Genomic DNA, 16,998 nt, shown 5'->3' on the forward strand with positions numbered 1-16,998 from the left:
TGAATTTAAGAAAATTGAAATCTATCAAGAACCTTTTCTGACCACAACGCTATGAGACTAGATATCAGTTACAGGAAAAAATCTGTAAAAAATACAGACACATGGAAGCTAAACAATACAATACTTAATAACCAAGATATCAGTGAAGAAATCAAAGAGGAAATCAAAAAATACCTAGAAACAAATGACAATGAAAACACGACGACCCAAAACCTATGGGATGCAGCAAAAGCAGTTCTAAGAGGGAAGTTTATAGCAATACAATCCTGCCTCAAGAAACAAGAAACATCTCAAATAAACAACCTAACCTTACACCTAAAGCAGTTAGAGAAAGAATAAAAACCCCCCCAAAGTTAGCAGAAGGAAAGAAATCATAAAGATCAGATCAGAAATAAATGAAAAAGAAATGAAGGAAGCGATAGCAAAGATCAATAAAACTAAAAGCTGGTTCTTTGAGAAGATAAACAAAATTGATAAACCATTAGCCAGACTCATCAAGAAAAAAAGGGAGAAGACTCAAATCAACAGAATTAGAAATGAAAAAGGAGACGTAATAACTGACACTGCTGAAATACAAAGGATCACGAGAGATTACTACAAGCAACTATATGCCAATAAAATGGACAATCTGGAAGAAATGGAAAAATTCTTAGAAAAGCACAACCTTCTGAGACTGAACCAGGGAGAAATAGAAAATATAAACAGACCAATCATAAGCACTGAAATTGAAACTGTGATTAAAAATCTTCCAACAAACAAAAGCCCAAGACCAGATGGCTTCACAGGCGAATTTTATCAAACATTTAGAGAAGAGCTAACACCTATCCTTCTGAAACTCTTCCAAAATATAGCAGAGGGAGGAACACTCCCAAACTCATTCTATGAGACCACCATCACCCTGATACCAAAACCAGACAAGTTGTCACACAAAAAAGAAAACTAAAGGCCAATATCACTGATGAACATAGATGCAAAAATCCTTACCAAAATACTGGCAAAGAGAATCCAACAGCACATTGAAAGGATCACACACCATGATTAAGTGGGGTTTATCCCAGGAATGCAAGGATTCTTCAGTATATGCAAATCAATCAATGTGATACACCATATTAGCAAATTGAAGGATAAAATCCATATGATCATCTCAATAGATGCTGAAAAAGCTTTTAACAAAATTCAACACCCATTTAAAATAGCACTCTCCAGAAAGTAGGCATAGAGAGAACTTACCTCAGCATAATAAAGGCAATATATGAGAAACCCACAGCCAGCATCATTTTCAATGGTAAAAAACTGAAACCATTTCCACTAAGATCAGGAACAAGACAAGGTTGCTCATTCTCACCACTATTATTCAACATAGTTTCTGAAGTTTTAGCCACAGCAATCAGAGAAGAAAAAGAAATAAAAGGAATCCAATTGGAAAAGAAGAAGTAAAGCTGTCACTGTTTGCAGATGTATGACAGTATACATAGAGAATCCCAAAGATGGTACCTTCAGACTATACTACAAAGCTACAGTAATCAAGACAGTATAGTACTGGCACAAAAAACAGATATATAGATCAATGTAACAGGATAGAAAGCCCAGAGATAAACCCATGCACATATGGTCAGCTTATTTTTGATAAAGGAGGCAAGAATATACAATGGAGAAAAGACAGTCTCTTCAGTAAGTGGTGCTGGGAAAATTGGAAAAAAAGAATGAAATTAGAACACTCCCTAACACCATGCACAAAAATAAACTCAAAATGGATTAAAGACCTAAATGTAAGGCCAGCCACTATCAGACTCTTAGAGGAAAACATAGGTAGAACACTGTATGACATAAATCACAGCAAGATCCTTTGGACCCACCTCCTAGAGAAATGGAAATAAGAAACAACAACAACAAAAAAACAAGTGGGACCTATTGAAACCTAAAAGCTTTTGCACAGCAAAGGAAACCATAAACAAGATGAAAAGACAAACCTCAGACTGGGAGAAAATATTTGCAATCAAAGCAACTGACAAAGGATTAATCTCCAAAATATACAAGCAGCTCATGCAGCTCAATATCAAAGAAACAAACAACCCAATCCAAAAATGGGCAGAAGACCTACATAAACATTTCTCCAAAGAAGATATACAGATTGCCAACAAACACCTGAAAGGATGCTCAACGTCACTAATCATTAGAGAAAAGCAAATCAAAGTACAATGAGATATCACCTCACTCCAGTCAGAATAGCCATCAAAATATCTACATACAATAAATGCTGGAGAGGATGTGGAGAAAAGGGAACCCTCTTGCACTGTTGGTGGGAATGTAAAGTGATACAGCCACTATGGAGAACCGTATGGAGGTTCCTTAAAAAACTAAAAATAGAACTACCATATGACCCAGCAATACCACTACTGGGCATATACCTCTAGAAAACCATAATTGAAAAAGAGTCATGTACCACAATGTTCATTGCAGCTCTATTTACAATAGCCAGGACATGGAAGCAACCTAAGTGTCCATCGACAGCTGAATGGATAAAGAAGATGTGACACATATACAATGGACTAATACTCAGCCATAAAAAGAAATGAAATTGTGTTATTTGCAATGAGGTGGATGGACCCAGAGACCGTCGTACAGAGTGAAGTAATTCAGAAAGAGAAAAAAAAATACTGTATTCTAACACATATATATGGAATGTAAAAAAAAAAAAAAAGGTTCTGAAGAACCTAGGGGCAGGACAGGAATAAAGTTGCAGATGTAGAGAATGGACTTGAGGACACAGGGAAGGGGAAGGGTAAGCTGGGACGAAGTGAGAGATTGACATGGACATATATACACTACCAAGTGTAAAATAGATAGCTAGTGGAAAGTAGCCACATGCACAGGGAGATCAGCTCGGTGCTTTGTGACTACCTAGATGTGGGATAGGGAGGGTGGGAGGGTAATGCAAGAGGGAGGAGAAATGGGAATATATGTATATTTATAGCTGATTCACTTTGTTATACAGCAGAAACTAGCACACCATTGTAAAGCAACTATACTCCAATAAAGATGTTAATAAAAAAAGAAATTACATGATATGATGGAGAATTTCAGTAGAGGATCTGAGGACTATATTTAAAAAGTCAAAGGGAAATTGTGAAACTGTAATTTAATAACTGAAATTAAGAGCTCATTATATAGATTCAATAATATATCAGACAAGCTGACAGGAATAATGCCTTCCTCTGTGGGAGAGGGAGGGGTAGTGATGTGCTGTACAGGGTGTCCAGTGATATTCTCTTCTTTTTATCTGGTTACATGAATGTGTTCATTTTATAATAATGTATCAAGGTGTACATAGATAACTTGTATTCTATTACATATGTGTGTTAACTGATGAGATTTGTTCATTAAAACACATAAATTATCCTCAAAGAGCTACCCTGAAATTCTTGGAGGCATGGAGTGTTTTAGGAAACTGAACTCCTGTAGGTGGGCCAAAACACCAAGAGAAAATAGGTAATAACATTTTTTTTGTTTTTGTTTTTGTTTTTTTGCGGTACGCGGGCCTCTCACTGTTGTGGCCTCTCCCGTTGTGGAGCACAGGCTCCAGACGTGCAGGCTCAGCGGCCATGGCTCACGGGCCCAGCCGCTCCGTGGCATGTGGGATCTTCACGGACCGGGGCACGAACCCGTGTCCCCTGCATCGGCAGGCGGACTCTCAACCACTGTGCCACCAGGGAAGCCCGGTAATAACATTTTTAAGAGAAAAATGTTAGACTCTTCAATGACTTCCTCTGAACTGACTTGCTGGATGAACTGACATGCACCACTCCCTCTGTTTAGCCTTCTGATGGACGCCCACAGAATTTAAACACTCAGCTGGTAGAATCACTTCTTCCATTTGTTAGGGTGTGTGATTACAAGTCAGATGTGTTTGCTACTAAACCTGAAACTAAGCCTATTGTATCAATACTTCTTTCTTTAATAATACAAGATTTAGTTAAATATTATATAAATTAATGACAGCTGAGTGCAAAAAAAGGAATTGTTTCTATGGAAAGTTGAATGCTTCCTCAGTAGAGGTGACTCAGTAGAAAAGAAAAATAACAGACTGCACAATGAATAAGGAAGGTCATTGAGGAATAATCTTTTTGTGTGACACCCCATTACCATCTTATCCATTGAGAGGAATGTGCAGACCCAGGTGAACATACAGATATGTGCATAATAAAGATAACGTAATAATTACTACTTCATAGGGTTTTTCTGCGAACCAAATGAATTGATTTATCTAAGTGATTTAGGAAACATAGACTAAATGTTAGCTATTATTATTAGGCATAAATACAGAAAAGTCAGAATTTGGATTCAAGTCCTTAAACAGAAATAGCTGTATTTCATGAGGTTTCTTTTTTTAAGTGCTATTGTGTTACAAAATAATTTGCTGACTTAGGTGAAAACATGCCCCCCAATGGCCATATTCTGGCAATACTGAAATCAAGTGGACCCCAGCTAATAATTGGAAATGTATGCAAATCATATAGATGAATAATATTTAAGCTTGCCTTTTTCTGTTGTACAGGGGCAATCAGAGAAAATGAAAAAAAGATGGTGACAGTTGACCACTGATATAACCATAAACGGAACAAGTAAAATCCATGGGTTTAATCAAAATTAGCTTTATTATTTATCTCCCACTATCCCGTTAAATTCTATGGCTTTGCATCTTTTTTTTTAACTTTTTATTTTATAGTGGAGTATAGTTGATTAACAATGTTGTGATAGTTTCAGGTGTACAGCAAAGTGATTCAGTTATACATATACATGTATCTATTTTTTTTCAAATTCTTTTCCCATTTAGGTTGTTACACAATATTGAGCAGATTTCCCTGTGCTATACAGTAGGTCCTTGTTTGTTATCCGTTTTAAATATAGCAGTGTGTACATGTCAATCTCAAACTCCCTAACTATCCCATCCCCCCACCCTTCCTCCCTGGTAACCATAAGTTCCTTCTCTAAGTGTGTGAGTCTGTTTCTGTTTTGTAAGTAAGTTCGTTTGTATAATTTCTTTTTAGATTCTGCTTATATGATATCACACGATATTTCTCTTTCTCTGTCTGACTTACTCACTCAGTATGACAATCTTTAGGTCCATCCATGTTGCTGCAAATGGCAAAATATCATTATTTTTTATGGCTGAGTAATATTCCATTGTATATATGTGCCACATCTTCTTTCTCCATTCCTCTGTTTTTTTTTTTCTTTAAAGGATTATTTCCAGTATTTTTTTAAACATCTTTATTGGAGTATAATTGCTCCACTCCTCTGTTGATGGACATTTAGTTTGCTTCCATGTCTTGACTATTGTAAACAATGCTGCAATAAACATTGGGGTGCATGTATCCTTTCGGACCATGTTTTTCTCTGGATATATACCCAGGAGTGGGATTGCAGGATCATATGTTAGCTCTATTTTTAGTTTTTTAAGGAACCTCCATACTGTTCTCCATAGTGGCTGTACCAATTTACATTCCCACCAACAGTGCAAGAGGGTTCCCTTTTCTCCACACCCTCTCCAGCGTTTATTGTTGTTGAATTTTTTGGTGATGGACATTCTGACCGGTGTGAAGTGATATCTCATTGTAGTTTTGATTTGCATTTCTCTAATAATTAGCGATGTTGAACATCCCTATGGCTTTGCATCTTCCTCTGTCTGACAGAAATTTAGGGTAAGCCCTACTTACCGTAAAGAAAATCACAGACTTCTTTGATCACATTTAGGTAATAAAAACAACCTCAATTCAGTAATAGGAACACGTGATGCTTGAACTCCATTCAAGGTTCAGCTTCTCTCCTTCCCCGGGTCAGGCCTGCTCCAGGCTGGCTGTGGACAGTGTGAGAGGGTCTCTTCCACTCTTCCCCAGCTGACCCTCTACCTCACCCCTTCTTGCTACCTCCATGACTGACCCCACCAGGATCAGAGCTATGTGGAGGAGAGGGAGAAAAGGAAAGGAAAAGCCTGACTTAACCACATGGGCTTTCCCTGGGCTCGGGAGCTCTTAGAAGCTGTTTCTCTCCTAAGACCATGTACCCCATCACTGGGGGAGTCTTGGCTGCATTCCCTGTGTGGGAGATTGTATCTCCTCTGGCTGCTCACCTGGGCTTTCTTCTTCAGCCTCTGGGCATACAGTGGTCCATTCTTCTGTTAGGGTCACTTTGGACAGGCTCTCTGGCCCACATGCAAGGACACACGTGAGTGTGTGTGTAACCATTTCCCTGACCATCTCTGTTAACACAGGTAATCTCCAGTGCACAGGCCTCTCTTTGCTCCAATATCTGAGCAGATGGCCAACCCACCTCTGCCTTTTACATTCATCTGATACTGGTTGGACACCAGTCCTTGTGGCACTCAGTGTTCAGGGGACACTCATCACACTCTCCAGTTTCCAGAGGCTTGAGGTAGGGAGAAGCATCCTTCTTTAGGGATAGGCTATACAGCCCATTAACCACCAGACCCCCAGATTTTCTTTCCATCTTCCTGGCCTCTCCAACCTCCAACCTCAGTTTGTATTCAAAACACTATACCTTTTAAAATTCCTTCCTCAAATCTTGTACAGTAGTTTCATACCTTACTTTGTAACATGGCATCTGTTGTCTTGGCGCTTCAAGCCAAATGAGACAAACATAATTCTCTCCCCTCTAGTAATTTTTTGCACAGTAGGAATGGCCACAAAAACTTATCTAATTCACGGATTTGTGTCTGAATGTGTAAGTGCTTACTGAATATTTACTGAATGCTGGATAAATGTGCTAATACAAGTTTCCTTTTTGTAGACATAATTTGCTTAACTGGTTATGATGGAAAATGGTTTCCTCTGAGATCTTTCATCTTGGGTGAAGCTGTCCTGTCAGGAGGGGTTTGAGCTACCTTACCTGAGATCAGTAATCAGGACTACCCTTTGTAGCCTTTTCCATGCCTATGTTTCTAGAAGCAATGGTGCCAAACTTGTGAAAAACATCATAGCTTCCTGTTCCAGAAACAACTTGCTTTATCTCTTATTCTCTCCTGAATTCCATAATCCATTCATTTGGGGGCATTTTAGATTCTGAGAAAATGGATTCAAAGCCTGACTCATCATTTTTTACATTTTTTTATTTTTGCGGTACGCGGGCCTCTCACTGCTGTGCCTCTCCCGTTGCGGAGCACAGGCTCCGGACGCTCAGGCTCAGCTGCGGTGGCTCATGGGCCCAGCTGCTCCGCGGCACGTGGGATCTTCCCGGACCGGGGCACGAACCCGTGTCCCCTGCATCAGCAGGCGGACTCTCAACCACTGCGCCACCAGGGAAGCCCCTGACTCATCATTTTTGTTCTGGCTTCCAGCTGCTAAATAACCCTCCAATGAGTAGGTAGAAAGGAAGTTTCACTTAACAGTCAGGCTTCTTCAAATCCCTGCTGGAAAGAAATCAGGCCCTTGGAAGGCATGAGATCCAGGGACACCACGTCTGGGCCGGGTGAAGCAGACACAGAGTCTTGGAACCAGGAGTGGTAACTAACCTCTGTCTCCACAGCTGGGAGGAGGTAAGCAGCTGGGCAGCAAGGAGCAGTTATCTGCAAACGAGTCTCCTGCTGGAGGGACAGAGCTGATTCCTGGCCCGCCACACTGAGAATGGAGCCAAAGCCCTTACTGTGCTAAAGAGTTCATAGCATTGTCACGTTGACCCCCTCCGTGGCTCGGGCCATTCCAGCCTGGCCTTCTTGGTGTTACTCATCCAAGACAGCTCATATCTGCCTCAACCTCATCACCTGCTTTTCTCTCTATCTGGAAATGCCTTTCCCCAGATCTGTGCATGACTCACTCTCACTTCTTTCAGTTCTCTGCTCTAAAACCATTTCTTCAAAAAGAACTTCACTGACCATCTTACTTAAAATAGCTCCCAGCCGTCCACCTGAGTCACTGTACTCCCTCATCCTGCTGTATTGCGATGCACCTGTCCCTGTCTGATGTATTCATTTTTATCTATTTGCTTATTTTCTGGGTCCTTTCCTTGAGAGTAATCTTCATGAGGGCAGAGGCTTCATCCATGACTGTTCACAACACCTCAGACACTTAGTAGGTGTCCCATAAATATTTCTTTAATTAATAAGTGTTATCCTATTTGTTTTCATTTTTGTTTGCATAAAGTATCTCATATGCACAGAAGTCTGAGAGTGTGACTTACAAGCTAAATTGTGAGAAAGTCTTATAATCCAAACATGGACCTCTAGAATGGACACTGCAAAAATGGAGCCTCTGGCTTTCTCCAAAACTGCATTAGGAAATGACTGTGTATTAGTTTCCTATGGCTGCCACAGCAAATTACCACAAAGTAGGTGACTCTGTGGTAATTTGTGTGTAAACAACCGAAATTTCTGTGTAAACAACAGAAATTTATTCCCTCACAGTTTTGGAGGCAAGAAGTTCAAAATCAAGTTGTCAGCAGGGCCATACTCCTTCTGGGGCTCAAGGGGACTGGGGGAGAATTCCCTATTTCACGTCTTCCAGTTTCTGGTGGCTGTTGGCATTCTTTGACTCCAATCTTTGCCTCCATCTTCATGTCATTTTCTCCTCTGTGTGTCTCTCTCCTCTAAGGACACTTGTCTGGATTTAGGAGACACCTGGGGAAACCAGGCTGATTACCTCATCTCAAAACCCTAAATTTAATTACATCTGCAAAGACTCTTTTTCCAGTAAGGTAACAGTCATAGGTTCCAGGAGGTTAAGACATGGACATATCTTTTTAGGGGTCCACTACAGATACTAAAGCTAAAATTTGAGTTCGGTGTTTCAGATTCATCGTTAAACTTACTAAGTCTATGGCTTCCATTTGGACAGCAGTATTTCAAAACCCTACTTTCAAAAGGAAATATAAAGTGTCAATCTAAAGCACACAGCACAAGTATAATTTGAAATTTAATCAACTGAGGATAACTTAAACTGACTTTTCACTACACCTACTAAATAATCATCCCAAATCAGCTCCATGCAAAGGTGTGAAGCAGGCAGAGTTTGCCTTTGCCCCTACTCTTTATTTCCTTGTGTTAGCCTGTTTCTTTTTAGCAGCACCCCTTCCATATTCTACACTGTATTAATCAACTGGCAGGTTTTCAGAAAAGTATTTCATGTTTTAACCTTGCCATCCATACTTATTCAGAAATTTTCTGCTTTCATTTTCTTCCCTTAGTGTTTGTTGAAGTAGTGTGGCCGGTCCTTGATAATTTTTGTTTGCAGTTTAGCTTTTTGTTTTGTTCTCATTGACACCCGTGTTATGGGTTGAATTGTGGTCCCCCTACCACTGCACCAAAGATATATCCAAGTCCTAACCCCCAGTATCAGACTATCATCTTATTTGGAAACGGGGCTTTACAGAGGTAATCAAGTTAAAAGGAGATTATCAGGGAACCCTAATTCAATCTGACTAGTGTCTGTATAAAAGGGGGAAATTTAGACACAGAGACAGACAGGTACAGAGGAAAGACAGCCATGCGAAGATGGAGGATTTAAGTGATGCATCGATAAGCTGAGGAAAGCCAAGGATTGCTGGCGACTACCATAAGCTAGGAAGAGGCAAGGAAGGACCCTTCCCTACAGGGAAATCAGGCCCTGCCAGCACCTGATTTCAGACTTCTAGCCTCCATAACGGTGAGACAATAAATGTCTGTTGTTTTCAGCCACCCAGTTTGCTGTACTTTGCTATGGCTGTCCTAGGAAATTAACACAAGCTCTGGCCTCTGTTACCCGCCTTCCTTAAGCGCAGAATTCACTCTCCTCCTACTACTGCCCTCCTAGTTGCTATCTGGGTTTCTGTCTCAGTGTTTTGGTGAGACTTAGAATAATGAAGGGAAAGGCTAATCATTTGTTTGAAGCTCCAAAGAGGTTTTAGGAAAATTATTTCAACATTTGAGGCAAGGGAATGCATGTGTAATAGTTCAGGATAAGGGCTTATTTATACAATCTCAAATTGGCCAGTGAATATGTTAGTTCATATAAAAGCTGCATAATTATTTAACATGGTTTAAGATATAAGATAACTTAAGAAGACAGGAATCCTGTTGTGAGAATAATTGGACACTGGGTAAAGCTGGAGTAATTGTCTCATATGAATTTTTTATTTATAAAAATATGGATTTTCCCCTTATCGCCTCTCTTCTCCACCCCCAGCCTCCCAACAGGCCTCCATCTTTGCTCCTCAGGTGTGGCACGCCCCACCTCCAGGGGCAGAGAGCAGAAGGACCCATTGGTGATCCCCAGGATACAGCAGCAGGCTCGGCCCTGTGCCAGAACACTTGAGGTCTACCTGTGTCTCTAGATGAGGAAGGTGCCTCTCAGTGGCTGGCACTACTAGGGGTTGTCCTCACCATTTTAGTTTTGTTTATATGGGAAAAGATGTCTGCATGACATGTAATTTATAGTTTTGTTCTATTTTTAACTCTGAGAAGGAAAAGTTTCCTATAATATATCCATTGTCAATATTTAATCATCTAACAAATGCATGTTTTCTTATTTCCGTGCTGTGTGAAAGTAAGGCACTCATTCACATTCTTAGAAAAGGGATTACCTTCCCAGAATATATGTGCACTTTATTAGGGGCCCTGATCCGAAGACATTAATACCTGTATCTTATACTCTGTAGAGTTGGTGAGGGTAGATTTTTTGGCAGGGGTCTTGCCTAATGTGTCTCAAATCACACAGCAGAATGGCTGCCCACACCGTCTTTGTATAACGTTTTCCTGAAAGCTTGGCAAAATGAAAGTGCAGCACTGTGTGCAAACTCTGACGGTCAAACAGTAGGTGGCATCCCAGCTCATGGAGCAAAAAGGGTCATACAAAGTGCCTGAGAGGAGTGCATGTCAGCCTTGCCTTACGCAGGGTACCGGGTGATGGTTGCCTCTCCCCTGGGATCGGTGCTCTGCCGTACTAGCCACAGATGATGTTTCCAGTACTTTCTGAAGTAGCAACCAAGAAGTGTTGGGTCAATGTCACCATCTGGTGACTAGCCGCAAACCATCTAACCTGAAAGTTGTTGCTACTTTCTTGAACAAATTAGACGGAACAGAACCTAACTCCCAACAATCTGTTTTTCCTTAAGTGCCAGCATTCACTATCAAGAATAAACAAAATTTTCCCCCAACTTTTCCCTCTTTTATTTAATTACCATATTGTAATAATATTTTCTATTTGAAATACATAACATTTTAAATTAAATGATTTTAGTTTTAAATTAAATCTTTGAAGGTCAGTCTGGTGATCTGCTTTCTGTGTATAACATTGTTACTGCGGATAAATGTCTTCACAGTTCCAAACTATTGAGATATTAGTAGAATTGACTTTTGGTTTGCGATTTCCTGATAATTTGGAAGAAAAAATATGTAAATATACACACACACACACATATATATACCACCAAATACTTCAATTTCAGGATGCAAAATGTATCATTTTCTTTCATCCTTTAAATAAAATGTAATATTTTCCAAATCTCCATCTTGCTGTAATAGTGGGAAATTCAAACTCATTCATTATTGGATTCTCTTCCCCCAGTTTCACCAGGGTTATTCAAAGGTCCAAGGAGTCTTATTCAGGCCAGGTCTAATGTGAAGGGCCCTCTGGTCTTTGGTCTTCATGGTCACTGCTGATTGTGGTGGCAGCACACAGAGAACAGTTGGTTCCATTGGTTTATCAACTCAGGGGCAGAGAGATCTTTGCCAAGTATTGAGGTTCCCTTCCCAGAGTCTAGGCTGTCTAGTTGCACCAGGCAGGCGTTGCCTCCCCAGGGGTCCTGCCGTCCCCCCCAGTTTCCACACTCTGAGCAGCTACATATTGCACGTTATGAAATTGTGTCATTGAGTCTTTGAAAAGGGTAGTAGCAGATACTGTTTGGATTGCATTTCGTGTGGCTCTAAAGACATACACCATTCTGATTTTTAAAACTGGGGTTATTTCAGAAAGGTTTTCACCCTTGTGTAACACACACACTCAACCCCAAAACATTTAAAAATAATTTTCGAGCTGAGAGGCAAGTCCTACTGGCGCAGCTGCGGTTGCTCTCATGCAGTGCCTCCTATAGGCAGGGAGAGGTCCGGTACTAGCTTTTCCTTTCCTGATCCTCTCTCCGTGCAGGACTCTCTCTAGAGTCATTTGCTTCGTCAGAAAGAGTTAAACATCCACAAGCAGCAAATCTACTATTTATCTTCCTCCAAGGAGAATTACTTCAAAATCAAGATATGACTGTTGGATAATACATTTAAGAATTGAATGGATATTTTAAAATGTCCTTTTTCTCTGAAAACCAACTTCCTTCAGTTTCCTTGGAAAAATTAAAAAATCCTGCAGAGCTGGTGATGATAAATGCAGCCCTTGGCCAACTTTGCCTGTGTTGGAGGTGCTGATGTAGGGGTTTTTTTTTGTTTTTTTTTAGTTATTTCGGGGAATAGAGCTTATTTAAATTCCACCATTTGAAAAAAGAACCCACCCTCAGACAGTGCTGTTTCATGTTGGTTGAATAATTCACGAATGGGCAGATGGGAGGACACATATAGCTACAAACTGAGTGTCCCTTCAGATAAGCACCCTTCTGTTAAACATTCCCTATCCAGTTCCTCATGGTTAAAGCCAGTACTTGAGAGGAATGAACAAGATCACTTCTCCACTAAAATACCACGTGTATGAAGTATTTATTAAATCCCTTACTAGCCGAGGTATATGTCTCTGGAATATTCTAGATCAAGACAGAGTAATCAGAATCCAGGATTGTATTGCAAAATAAGCATCCTGTCAAAGAATTATGCTCCTGAGTTTCTTTATTTCTGAAAAAATAAATTTGTTTTGGAAAAGCACAATTATTGCTTTACCCATTCAAAAGCATGAGCAAATTGATACAGCCACTATGGAGAACAGTATGGAGGTTCCTTAAAAAACTACAAATAGAACTACCATATGACCCAGCAATCCCACTACTGGGCATACACCCTGAGAAAACCATAATTCAAAAAGAGTCATGTACCACAATGTTCACTGCAGCTCTATTTACAATAGCCAGGACTTGGAAGCAACCTAAGTGTCCATCGACAGATGAATGGATAAAGAAGATGTGGCACATATATACAATGGAATATTACTCAGCCATAAAAAGAAATGAAATTGAGTTATTTGTAGTGACGTGGATGGACCTAGAGTCTGTCACACAGAGTGAAGTAAGTCAGAAAGAGAAAAACAAATACCGTATGCTGACACATATATATGGAATATTAAAAAAAAAAAAAGGTCATGAAGAACCTAGGGGCAAGACAGGAATAAAGATGCAGATGTAAAGAATGGACTTGAGGACATGGGGAGGGAGAAGGGTAAGCTGGGATGAAGTAAGAGGGTGGCATGGACATATATACATTACCAAATATAAAATAGATAGCTAGTGGGAAGCAGCCGCATAGCGCAGGGAGATCAGCTCGGTGCTTTGTGACCACCTAGAGGGGTGGGATAGGGAGGGTGGGAGGGAGGGAGACGCAAGAGGGAAGAGATATGGGGACATATGTATATGTATAGCTGATTCACTTTGTTATAAAGCAGAAACTAACACACCATTGTAAAGCAATTATACTCCAATAAAGATGTTAATAAATAAATAAATAAATAAAACAGCTGATGATCTTTGAATATTCAAAAAAAAAAAAAAAAGCGTGAGCAGAAAAGCAGAACTAAAGCCACTGCCATGTTTTCCTGAGACTCTCAGCCCAGGCCTCCTGCAGAGCAGCAGTGAGGGGTTGTGTGGCTCAGGGAATCAAGCACCAGGCTCAGCTGCTGGGGCCTTCACCTAATTTTCAGTGACCTTGTGAAAAATGCTTCAAGTGTCTGTGCCTCTGCGTGCTTTTCAGGTGAGGAGAATATCAGCCTCCCACCAAGAGAGTATGGGGGTGAATAGCCAATGAATGTAATTGAAATTGCCTTGCTAATACTGTGTGAAGAGCTGTGTGAAGTGCGGAATGATAAAGTTACTTGGTGTAGGATGACTGGAAGGTGAAGGATGACAAAGGGTCTGGTGTATTTCCAGATCTACAATTCAGTCATGCTGTAGCTTGGAATTCTTTGAAGGCTTTGTCATGGTCTAAGGCTATGAATGACTTGTTTTAGTCCTAAAGAAATGAAACATTAACAACTTGCATAATCAGGCATTTCAATAAGAATTTGGAAGATATATGTCTATTTTTAGATCCTAGAGGCTTCAGAAGTCATTCAGTCCACCACCACCCAGACCCAGTGATAAAGGAACCACATCCCTGAGTAGGGCCATTTCCCGTGGAAAGACACTCACCATCTCCTGGTCAATATGTTAGGCGGCAATTCTTCCTGATACTGAGTTGAACTCTGATTCCCTATAATGTCCATCCATTGGTTCTAGTCCTATTCTCTGAAACAACAAAATCAGTCTACTCCTTTTTCCATGTGATAGACTTTCAAATTATTGAAGTCAGCACTCCCATTTTTCTTGAGTTTCTGTCTTCAGCTAAAATGTTTCCTTTTCCATTCCTTATATGACAAGGTACCTGTAGCTTCTCATCATCAATGCCATCCTCTTGTAATTCAGTCTAGCTTGTTTTTGTTTCTCTTAAACTGTAGTCTTCAGAATGCATCACTACCTTAAGCAGTGGGTCTAATAGTTCAAGGCTCAGTGAGGCCTCTTTTATTTACATTTTAATCAAACAGGTATTTATTCATTATCTCTATGGATATAATAATGAACAATACAGACATAATTCTTGGCCTTGTGAAGCTTATGTCTGGAAATGGGAGAAGTACATGGAGAAGACCCTCCTCCCAAAAAGATAGCTACACAAAGTCAATAAAATAATTCCAAGTCTTGAGACAAGGACCAGGAACAAACTCAGAACCAGGAACAGAATTCTTGGGGTGGGTATGGATGGTTAGAGCTCAACCTCCATTCCCCCCTCCTTCTAGTTCATCTCCCTTTTCTCCCTAGCTTGGAAAGCTAGCACTATACTTCCCAGACAGCCTTGTAGGTAGGAGTCTGGATAGAAATTAGGTCCCACCAAATAAATGCAATTCAGGTAGGCTCTTGTTAAGAAATTTTATTAATGAAATAAAAAGCCACTGAATAATTTTAAGCAGCATTCTAACATTTATATCTTTAACAGGTTTAGATAACTGATAAGGTCAATTTCCCGTTATTTCTTTTTTCTTTTGAAATTTTTATGCTATTTTTCATTCAGTTATACTTCTAGATGAATTTTGGGATAATTTTATCAATTAAAAAATCCAACCGTGGATGATTATACTGGGTTAAGCTTAAAAATTAATTTGAGAAGAAATGATTTAATTTTCCATCCTTGACATATTATCTCTCTCCACTTATGTAAATTTTCTATCTCTTAAAAAATTGAAAAGTAAGCTAAACATACTGAGTATTGCTACAACAAGGAATTATTGGGACACTGTGAGAACTTACAGTAGTGGAACCTAAGCCATACTCACGGTCAGAGGCAAGTCTTTCCAAATGTGACATCTCAGTTGAGTCTTACAGAATGAATAGGAGTTCATGGGCAGAGAGAGAGGTGAGGGAAGAAACTTCCAGACAACTTGCTCAACTTATAGGAAGGCCCAGAGGCAAAAGAGAGTATGGGATGGTGCTTCAAGGTACTGAAAAATTTAAAATGGCTAGCACATAAAGTCCAAAAGCAGAGGAGGACAAAAATGGAACAATCTAGGTAAGCAATAGTCAAATTACAAAGAGCTTTGTAAGCTGTATTTGGGTATTTAGATGTATGTTTGGAGTTTAGATGGCAGAACCAACTTGACGTAGTAATAGAAGGGTAGGGATGGTGTTGGGAAGGGAGGTGTTAAGTAGAGTGCCCAGGCTTCTGGCTTTGGACTTGGGAGAATGGCTATGCTTTTCACAGAGACAAGAACATGAGATGAATCATATCTGAGGGGGAAAAGATCATTAATGCATGTTTGTACCTGTTGGATTCACGGGCCCGGGGACACCCAAGCGGAAATGTTCAGCAGACTTTGAATCACAACCAAAGAAGATCAAAACCACAGATGAGCGATGTAGATGGAGATATTGGTTTCTGAATCGTTGTAACTGAAGACACAGAAGTGGACAGGATCAGCCAAGGACAGTGTGAGGATTAAGAAGTACAAGAAAAACAACATGGAACTTAGACCCTTTGCTCTGAAACCCGAGGATAACCCTGGTGAATTTAGAAGTCCCATTACATTGGTGACTCATACTGCACTCATGTAAACCTTCTGGTTCCTTTCATATAAACTCTAGCAAGGCCACCTTGTTGCAAGTGACAGAGACCCAACTCAAACTAGCTTGAGAAAGGGAAAAAAAGGAGCATGGGCTCAAAAACTAGGAGATCCAAGGTAGACTTTAGACATCACTACATCCAGGGGACTTGAAAGCTTATTTCTGATTTGTAAACTTCTATAGAGAATCTCTTTTTACATGGTAGGCAAGAGGAACCCCAGCCATCCTAGCTCACAACCTCAAATCTTAGCAGTATCAGTAGAAAGAATATTGCTCTCTTCAAGTGTGTGTGTATATGTGTATATATAAATCTTAGAGAAGACATCAATTGGCCCTGCCTAGGTCTTATGCCCAACCATAACTCAACTGCAGTGGCCAAGATAATGGAGCAATGTCATTGGATATCTTATATCTGGATCTCTAAGGAAAGTTAAAATTCTTGAAATCCACTCCAGACCTTCTGAATCAGAATATCTGGGGAAGAGTCCCAGAAGTTACTAATTTTTACAAGTGGCTAGAGTGATTCTTATTGGAGTGGGGATCTTATTCACAGATCATGTTTTGAGAAATACTGCAGGCTCCAGCACTGCTGGGATAGGATGCTGCCTGAGAGGACCTCAGGTCTGTACCCTGTCAGTTTTGGTGAAGTTAGAAAATGTTCAGGCTTTTGAGTGGACTTGAAAGGACTTGGGGTGAAATCTGGTCTGAATCACTTCA

The sequence above is a fragment of the Grampus griseus genome (assembly GCF_964374135.1).
Source record: "Grampus griseus genome assembly, chromosome: 13".
In the NCBI taxonomy this organism is placed as follows: Eukaryota; Metazoa; Chordata; class Mammalia; order Artiodactyla; family Delphinidae; genus Grampus; species Grampus griseus.